This window comes from Nannospalax galili, unplaced genomic scaffold (assembly GCF_000622305.1).
Source record: "Nannospalax galili isolate Female #2095 unplaced genomic scaffold, S.galili_v1.0 scaffold1154, whole genome shotgun sequence".
Lineage (NCBI taxonomy): Eukaryota > Metazoa > Chordata > Mammalia > Rodentia > Spalacidae > Nannospalax > Nannospalax galili.
In genome coordinates, this window is record NW_008335437.1 from 1442517 (window position 1) to 1451050 (window position 8534).

Sequence of the window (8534 nt, forward strand, 5' to 3'; positions counted from 1 at the left end):
CACTGTATTGCTTATCACTACACTTAGGAAGTATAGAGGAAGATGGAATTTTCTCATTTTATGAAGTAATCAAATGTCAATCCCTCTCTCTCTCTCTCTCTCTCTCTCTCTCTCTCTCTCTCTCTCTTTCTCTCCCCCCCCCCCCGCTCAGGGAGAGAGAGACAGTTTATGTCGCACTGGCACGTCCAGCTTTGCCCAGACACGACACCTAGCGTGTAGCTTAAAGTATTAATAACAGGGAACTTGGACCCCTGCACTGATACCCCATGTCAGTGTCTTGAGCATCTACCTCCTGTCTGGTGATTCTGGAGAAATCATTTAACCTGTGAGCCTTTATTCCCTCAAATGGGGGTGCGACAGTCCTGGACCCACCAACTTGAGTATCTTGGGGCATCAAAGGAGAGAAATTGATTTGGCAAAACGGTTCCTTAGCCTGTGAGGAACTGTCTTCTCCCCACAGCGCCTTGCCTTCATTCTGCCAGTGCCTGTTCTAAATTGGCTGGTCTGAGCTTTTCCAGATGCCTGTGGGGAGGGGCCATATTAGAGGCTCCATAAATACTCGCAGGAATGATTTTGTTTGTTTGTTTGAAGGAAAGGGTAGGAACAGGAGGAAGTATTGCCCAGACTTCCTTGAGGTTTGCTCACTCTGGAAAGGTCTGTCTTGCTTACATACACATACACACACACACACCCCTAGACAGTCACATGCACTTTCATACACCTCCAAATGCATAGTCACATACACATGAGCACATGTATACACACATACACACCAAATGTGTTCCTGAAAATTCCTTGCTTTTCTTTCTTATGAATGTTTTTCTGATTCTTCTTCATTTCCCTTAAAGGAAACTTTCAACTACTTGATTACATCCTGTAAATAAATAGCAGAGGTGCAGATTTTATTTTATTATGCCTTGAAGATTTTCAGAGTCTTAGCTCCAGGCACCCAATTGCCCCACCACCACCACCAGCAGCAGCCCCTGTATCATTCATAAACCATGAGGTACCGTTTACTGCTGTTATTCTTGGGAGTAGCTTTCTGCCCAGATGTTGCTGTCATCGCCCTCTGGTGGCCAGAGAGGGTCTAGGCTCTGGTCTGCAGGGTGACTTCAGCATTTAAGAACTCCAAACATCCTTTACCCCGAAGCTTTTCTCCAAACCTTGAACCAATTTAGTACCAGGACTAAGGCAGAAGAGAGGACCGGGCAAGGACCCAAGGGCACAAAAGCATCTCAGACTGTCTGGAGCAGCAAAAAGTAGAGTTGCCTTTGTTTTCAGAAATGCATGCATGCTAAAAGCATGTTTTGCAGTCTTGCAGGCTGGGCCTGGGTGGGTGCTTTGAGCACAGCGGGAAGCCTGTGTTTTCTGTTCAAGCTGCTGGAGGGTTTTTGAACCCACTAGATCTTTAAGTGACTTCATAGGCATTCAAATGTGCTATTTCCTGGGAGAAGCTCCTTAAAGCAGATCACAGGTCACTGGGGTCCTTTCAGAGCCAGTCAGTCATCTTTAACGAAGGGGTAAAGTAGAACAGATGGAAAACAGCAGGTTGCACAGAGCCCTGAATGACTGGGGCAGTGACAGCCTTAGAAATCACCTAATCCAGCAGTTCTACAACTGTCTTCTGGAAACTGCTGGTTCATGGGGAAAAGGTTTCCTTGGGCACAGATAAAAGTGCCGTTCACTTACCCCTTTCTGGAGGTTTGTATCACTGATGAGTGTACTGAAGACCCTGAGAAGCCCTGTAGTAAGGGCACCTGTTTTGGGTTTGCTAAATCCAGCTTCCCATAACCTCTTTTGGTGCTAACATAAAATTCTCTTGGAATATTGAATACTTGAGAATCTCAAATGTAATTCATCTCTTATATTTTACTAAGAAGGAAACTGAATCTTAGAGAAGAAGGCGTTTGTACAATGAATGAATCAATGATAGAGCAAGAACCAAGACCTAGGGCTCCAATGCGGGAACAGAACTCTGCCCCTTCCTCTGCCTAATATCAGGGCATCTTCACAGTGTGTCAGCCTCCTCATGGAAGAATCAGCACCGCTTGGAGAAATCTGGGTAAGTCATTAGGAGGTCAATCTGTTGGGTAGAATTTCCTGTGCCCACATGCCAAAGATAACTATACTCCCTGGTGCTTTTTACAAAAGCCTCTTTAGCCAGCTTTCAAATTTTCCCTTTACTTTTCCATGGTCTACAAAACAAATGACCTACCCATTCCCCAAGAACTTCTCCTTCATCTGTTTTGTCCCTTTACCAGGCTACCATAGTCGGATGAGGTTTTCTGGTTGCAAATAACAGAAAATAACTGTAGTTTATCAGGACCTTTAAAGCATGATGCTTTAATAAGACTTTGGGTAGCATATAGAATCGAAGGAAAGAACTGATGAAGACTTCAAAAAAAGTCTAGACCCAAGGAAGAATCTATGTGTCTGTCATAAGATTTCCAAATTCGGAGCTAGAGAGATGGCTAGCAGCTCTTGCAGAGGACCTGGGTTCGAATCCCAGCACCCACAGAGGGGCTAACAACCACCTGTAACTCCAGTTCCAGGGAATCCGATGTCCTCTTCTGTCCTCCAATGGCACTGCATAACCCTGGTGCCCTTACACGTATGCCAGCATGACACACATACACATAAAAAAATAAAAATAAAAAGATTTCCAAATTCCCAGAAAGGAGCCAAGGAATGAAGTGACTTAGGTCATGTGATCACTTTCTGACCAAAGAGGACATGATTGGTAACAGTTCCATGTAAACTATACTTGGTTGGGCAGGAAGGAACTCTGTTGTCAAAGGAAAACAGAAAATGTGGGGTTGTTAGCTTAAAGGTGGCAGCAGTGCTGAAAGGCAGTAGGGCTGGAAAGTATCTCCTGTCTCACAGCACACAGCTATTGAGTCCCCAGTCGTGTCAGGTCTTCCTGCATCTGACCCCTCCCAGTTGTTAGTCCCCTGGCTGCTGTTCAAACTGTAGATTCAGGTGTGGTTCTTGTTTTCCTTGACTTGCACATATATATCTTACTTCGTTGCTTAATTGGTGGGGGTTGGGTGGGCGGGTTGTACTCTGCCAACCCATCCTTTGCCTAGGAATCTTTCCAGCACGCAGATCTGATGATGCACTGAATTGGGAAGCAGATCTCTGCCTCTTCCAGCGCCTCTGCCAGCACCCTCCCACACCCACTCAGGCCTTCTCCCAGAACAGCCTCTTCTCTTCTTTCTTCTACCTCTGGTCCAGGTTCAGTTTAGCTATCAGTTCTTCCAGGAACCCTTACTGGTTCACACTATAAGATGCCTGAGGACACCAACTCTGTATAATCCATTACTTCCAACCTCTTATAAAATTTTCAAGTACACAGAGATACTGAATCCACTTGTGTATGCTCAATGCCTACAAGTGTAAACAAACCCTTGATGAGTGCTGAATAAGTAATTGAATGAGTGATCGTCCCAATCAGCTAGCTTATTTGGCATCCTCCTGGTACAGGTTCACTTGTGATCAGTGTTACTTAATCTTTTAGGGAAAGTAGAGGCTACATTCTTCCAGAATGTTCTTACAAAGTGTACATGTCCTCCCCTCCTTCTATTCTGATATATTTACTTCACCTCACTGAAACTAATCATTTGTGCTAGTGATGGTCTGATGGAGTCTCTGAATCCATTCTCTTTCCACTGTCAGAGGTAGTTAAAATCCCTAGGAAGCAGATCCTATCACCAGTACTTCATCAGGTCTGACCACATGGGGAGCTTGCTGAGAGAGCCAGGGGAGAGAGCTTAGGGCTTCCTCCACATGAGCTGGAGTTTGGCTCTGGCTACCTTCTCCTACTAATGGGAAATTTCATGTCCAGCCTCTCTTCCAGCTGTCTCCTTGGTAACCACTCCCATCCTCTTTCTCCTGCAGAAGGTAGGAGTTAGAAACAGTTTCCTATCATTACTGAACCCTGAGCAGTCCCCATGCCTTGTTGATTCCTGAATCCTGCCTCCTCTTTCCATATAGTCTCTTCACTGACCTTTCTTCAGCTGCTCCTCTACACTGTGTTATTCATGTCCTAATAGGGGGGTGAAACTGCCAATACTCACTGAGCCACCTAGACAGGTCTTTGAGGGAGTCAGAGAACAGGGAGGGGGAGAAGATGAAGATGAAGCCACCACACTTGAATTGAGACTATGATCCCTATTAAGTCTAGCTAGGGGAAGAGAATGACTCATATATGTGGATTTCAGGTCATTTCTAGAGATCAGAGTTGAGGAAAGTTTCTGTTAGTCCGACCTAGGAAGGTATTTGTTTCCATCACCTCTCTCTCTCTCTCTCTCTCTCTCTCTCTCTCTCTCTCTCTCCCCAGAAGAAAAAGAATAGCAAAAATGTATTGCTAGTTGCCTTATTGAGTCTTTCCAAAGATAGGATCTACTCTGACTAGACAAATGTTTGGTAAATGAATACATGACTTTAAAATAAACCACTCTGGAAAAGAAGAAAGAGCACTAAATGTTTTCAGTCCCAAGATTTAACTGTAGTGGACAAGTATCAGTTGACCTTCCATTCAGCCATGTGGCTGTGCTTTGGAATTTTCTTCTCATATGAGCTTACCTCCCTCGTTTTTGTGACTGACACAATCCAATCATACTCCTTCCTTGGGATTTTCCAACTGGAACTGGAGAAAGAGATCTAGTTATCTATGATTATAAAACTGGGACATTTGAGGGAGAGGAAAGATTGGCCTTGCTATCAGCTGCATATCCCAAGGTGATGTAACAAATGAATTTACCCACTTGCCTGGTCTGAGTATGGCCAGTTTATCAACAAAGCAAATATTTATTGCGAACTTCATATTTTTCCGAAAGAGACAGACACAGATATCCAAACTCCAGTTGAAAGAAAAAAGCAATCTGCAAAAGGAAAGCTATGGAATGTTCTCAAACACTGCAATAGTTCAGATAAGGAAGTGCTGCACAAATTTCTGAGGAGAAACTACTTGAAGCTGGATCAAAAGGACAGAGGAAATAGTCTGACTTTTCAAGGACAGGGCATATGGATTGGGTGAGAGAAGGTCTTAGGTTGAGGGACACAACCGTAAAGGATATAAAAATAGAGCAGTGGAAGGGGTCAGGAGAGGACTTTGGGAAAATGGAGCAGAAGAAAGTTAGAGATGCTTTTCTGTTGGCTTGGAAGTCAGTCTGGGGGTGCTGGAGAGATAGCTCAGCAGTTAAGAACACTGACTGCTCTTGCAGAGGACTCCAGTTCCAGGGGATCTGATGCCTTCTTCTAACCTCTGAGGGCGTTGCACGACACTGGTACACTTGTACACATGCAGGCAATACACTCATACACATGAAATAAAAATAATTTTAAGAAATAAAAAGAAGCTCAGTCTGGGAAGAGTGTTGATGTCTGCTTTGCCCTGGGGTATGTCATGGCCACTCTGCTTTAGTAATGGTCAATGTCTTTGTGTAAAGAAAATGGCCGTGACTCTGAGACTTTCCAGAAGAAACCAGAAATGTGTCTTTGTCCCAGTCTTGTCCTACCTCCCTAGACTAGGGCATCAAGAGGCAAGTCAGCCAGGTATGGGGTCAGACCCTTGGTCCTCAGGGCTACAGGTGTGGAAGGGTGATAAATGTCATCACGGACCTCTCCAAACTATATGATGAAGCTTCGTCTCAAATCAGAGCAAAGAAAGATCTGTCACCGGGGAAATGGCTTTCCAAATTGAAGAGTATTAATCACCTAATTAGCCAGAACACCTGCTCATAAAACTTGTCCCACCCAGGGAACCAAATTGAACAAAGCATAAGGATGTGCCACACAGAGTGAGGTGACATCTGCATCCTTTGCTGGCCTTGGCCACTAGGGCCCACAGTACTCTCCAGCCAGCTGCTGGGCTTGACAGAAGCCTGAAACAGCAGCCTTGTTCAACCAACAGAAATTACAGTAAGCTCAGAGAAGCTGCGCCTGCGACTTGGAAACATGGATGCCTTCAGTGTGCTGAGTGCTTTGTATACATGAACACACTAATTGTCACAATAGCCAAAAGAAATCCTTTGTTGTGGCTGAGGCTTACTTGATGCTTATGGGCCAATTATTATTATTTTTTCCAGGCACACAGGAAGTTGATACTTCCCAGGCTCCGCTGAAGTTAGACTGGGGGCATATGCCTCATTCTGACCAATGGAATACAGGCAGAAGTAATACATACCACTTGCAACTTGTTTGTGTAAAAATCCAAGCCTTTTGCCTGATTGCTGGACATAAAGAATCCAGGGAATGGTCCCAAGCTATCCTGCCAAGATGGTGGAGATACAGGAAGGAATGTTCTGGAATCTCCACTTTGTAGAGGGTAGCAGTGAAAAATACTAAACCTTCCATTGCAATTGGGGTTTCAATGTTATACTCATCAGTACCAATTAATCCAGGCCAATACACCAATGAAGTTTTGGCAGTTACTTTCCCCAAATCATGCAGGACCAATTTTAAGGAACGTGGTTAATTTACTTATATGGTATGATTTCAGAAACAACAGAAAATTTCCTTACCCCAAATAATTTCTCCTCCCACTGGTTAATTATTGAAATGCTTTAAATAGGAACTTTCATTGTCTTTCCTTGGCTTATTTTGTGCGTGGGGCATGTGAGGGGGGGTATGTCTGTATGTGTGTGATATGTGCACATGGTTGCCAGTGGGCATGCATGTGAAGGCCCAAGGTCCATATCAGGGATTTTCCATTCTCCATTTTTATTTTTTGAGACAGGGTCTGTCACCAAACCTGAAGCTGGTCAGTTTGGCTACCGTGACTGGCCAGTGAGCTTTAGGAATCCTCTTGTCTCTGCCCCTGCCCTCAAGTCTGGGGTTACAGGCACATGCCTCCAACTTTTTACATGGGTTCTGGGGATCCAAACATGTGTCCCTGGGCTTGTGTGGCAGGCACTTTACCAACTAAGCTATCTCCTCAGCTTGCCTTGACTTACTTCTTATTCAGTCACTCAACATATATTTACTGAATACTGTCTAGGTGCTAGTAATATTGTGTTATGAAGAAGACAAAATGTGACTGCTATTTTCATAAAATCTTATTTTGGCAACAGATATAAAAGAATTAAACAAGAAATTAAATTTAATTGCAAATAATAAAATATTTGAGAGGTGTCTGTTTAGTTGGCTTTCCGTCTCTATAACACATGCCTAGTAAAAAGTAAAGGTTCATTTTGGCTTCTGGTTTTGGAGGTTCTAGTTTGTGTTCAGTTGGCCCCATCACTATAAGCCTATGGCAGTGCACCATGACCAAAACTGTTCCCTTCCCAGTGGCCAGGAAGCAAAGACAGACAGAAAGAAACTGAGTTTCATGGTCCCTCTTAAGGCCGTGCCTTCAGTGGCCCAGCCTAAAACTCCCTGCTGGGAAACCTTCATAGTTTCAGCATCTCACAATAGCACCAATTCAGAAACCAAGCTTTGAACACATGGGCCTTTGGAGGACACTTCAGATCCAAATTATAGCAGAGGGATGATATAAAAATAAACAGAGGCCAGCAAAGGGCTTTTTTTTTTTTTTTTTTAATAGTTAGGGAAGGAGACTCAAAGAACAAGAGGAATCCAGCTGTGAGATAACCAGGTGTGGTTGTGGGATGGGTCACTGTCCTCGGACAGACCTGGATCCATGGAAGAACACAAAGAAGGGCTTGATAACCAGGTCCTAGAAAGTGATAGAGATCTGTCCAGGGAGCTATTTATCATGGACTGTTACATTAACTCTAGTACATGTAAAGTACTTGAATGAGTGACTATTCACCTTCCCTTTGTGTGTGAAGATAAGCCTACATTTTCACATGACCCAAGTTCACTATAATTCCAGGGATATTTATATGCAGGAGTCTGACAAAAGACAATCCAGTTAGGGGATTTCTATTAAAGTTATCCAGATGAGGCAGCATGATATTTTCTACAGTTTTTAGAGTTAATGTGGCTGAGGATATGGAGTGGGGTTGATGAAGACTCCTGCAATTGGAGATTAAAGCTCAGACTCAACCCTGGCAGCCATCACCTCACTGAAGGAATACACATTTCTGTAAGACATTTTACTGTACAAGTTTCTATTTTTGAAGTAGAGTTAATGGCACTGTAATCTACCGAGAGGGCCAGGCGAATGACTAAATTCACTTTAAAGCATTCTGTTTTGTTCCTCTGAACATACGCCATGCATAACTTCACCAAGACCTTTCGATTCCTTGATTAGAACTTTGTAAGCTCCCCCTCACCCAATGCTCTCTACCTTTACTCAGACCTCCGCTGCATCCTCTGGGCCCTTTTACTGGCTTTCCTGCACAGTCTCATTCCAGGGCCTTTCTTCAGAGGACAAAGCCTGGAGAATGTACATGTACAGAAGGGTCCTTACAGCTATTGTTCCTGTCTTTATCTCAGCTTTGCTTCAGCGCCTGTTCTCCTACCCGCTTCCACTGAGCTGTGGAGACTCAGTTAACATTTCCTGAAAGCACCGATGTGGTTCCATCTAAGGACTCTCCACATTGTCTTCTCTCTTCCTGCAACAGCCT

General features: G+C 44.0%; 1 long non-coding RNA gene across 1 annotated transcript in view; it reads left to right on the forward strand.

The window, feature by feature from the left end:
• Positions 1–6813, forward strand: part of LOC108490678 — an 8277-nt gene extending 1464 nt beyond the window's left edge. The window contains exons 2-3 of the long non-coding RNA XR_001872374.2: positions 1881–2062; positions 6090–6813. This is a non-coding gene — a long non-coding RNA (uncharacterized LOC108490678). The remainder of the gene's footprint in view (positions 1–1880; positions 2063–6089) is intronic.
• The last annotated feature ends 1721 nt before the right edge of the window (positions 6814–8534 follow it).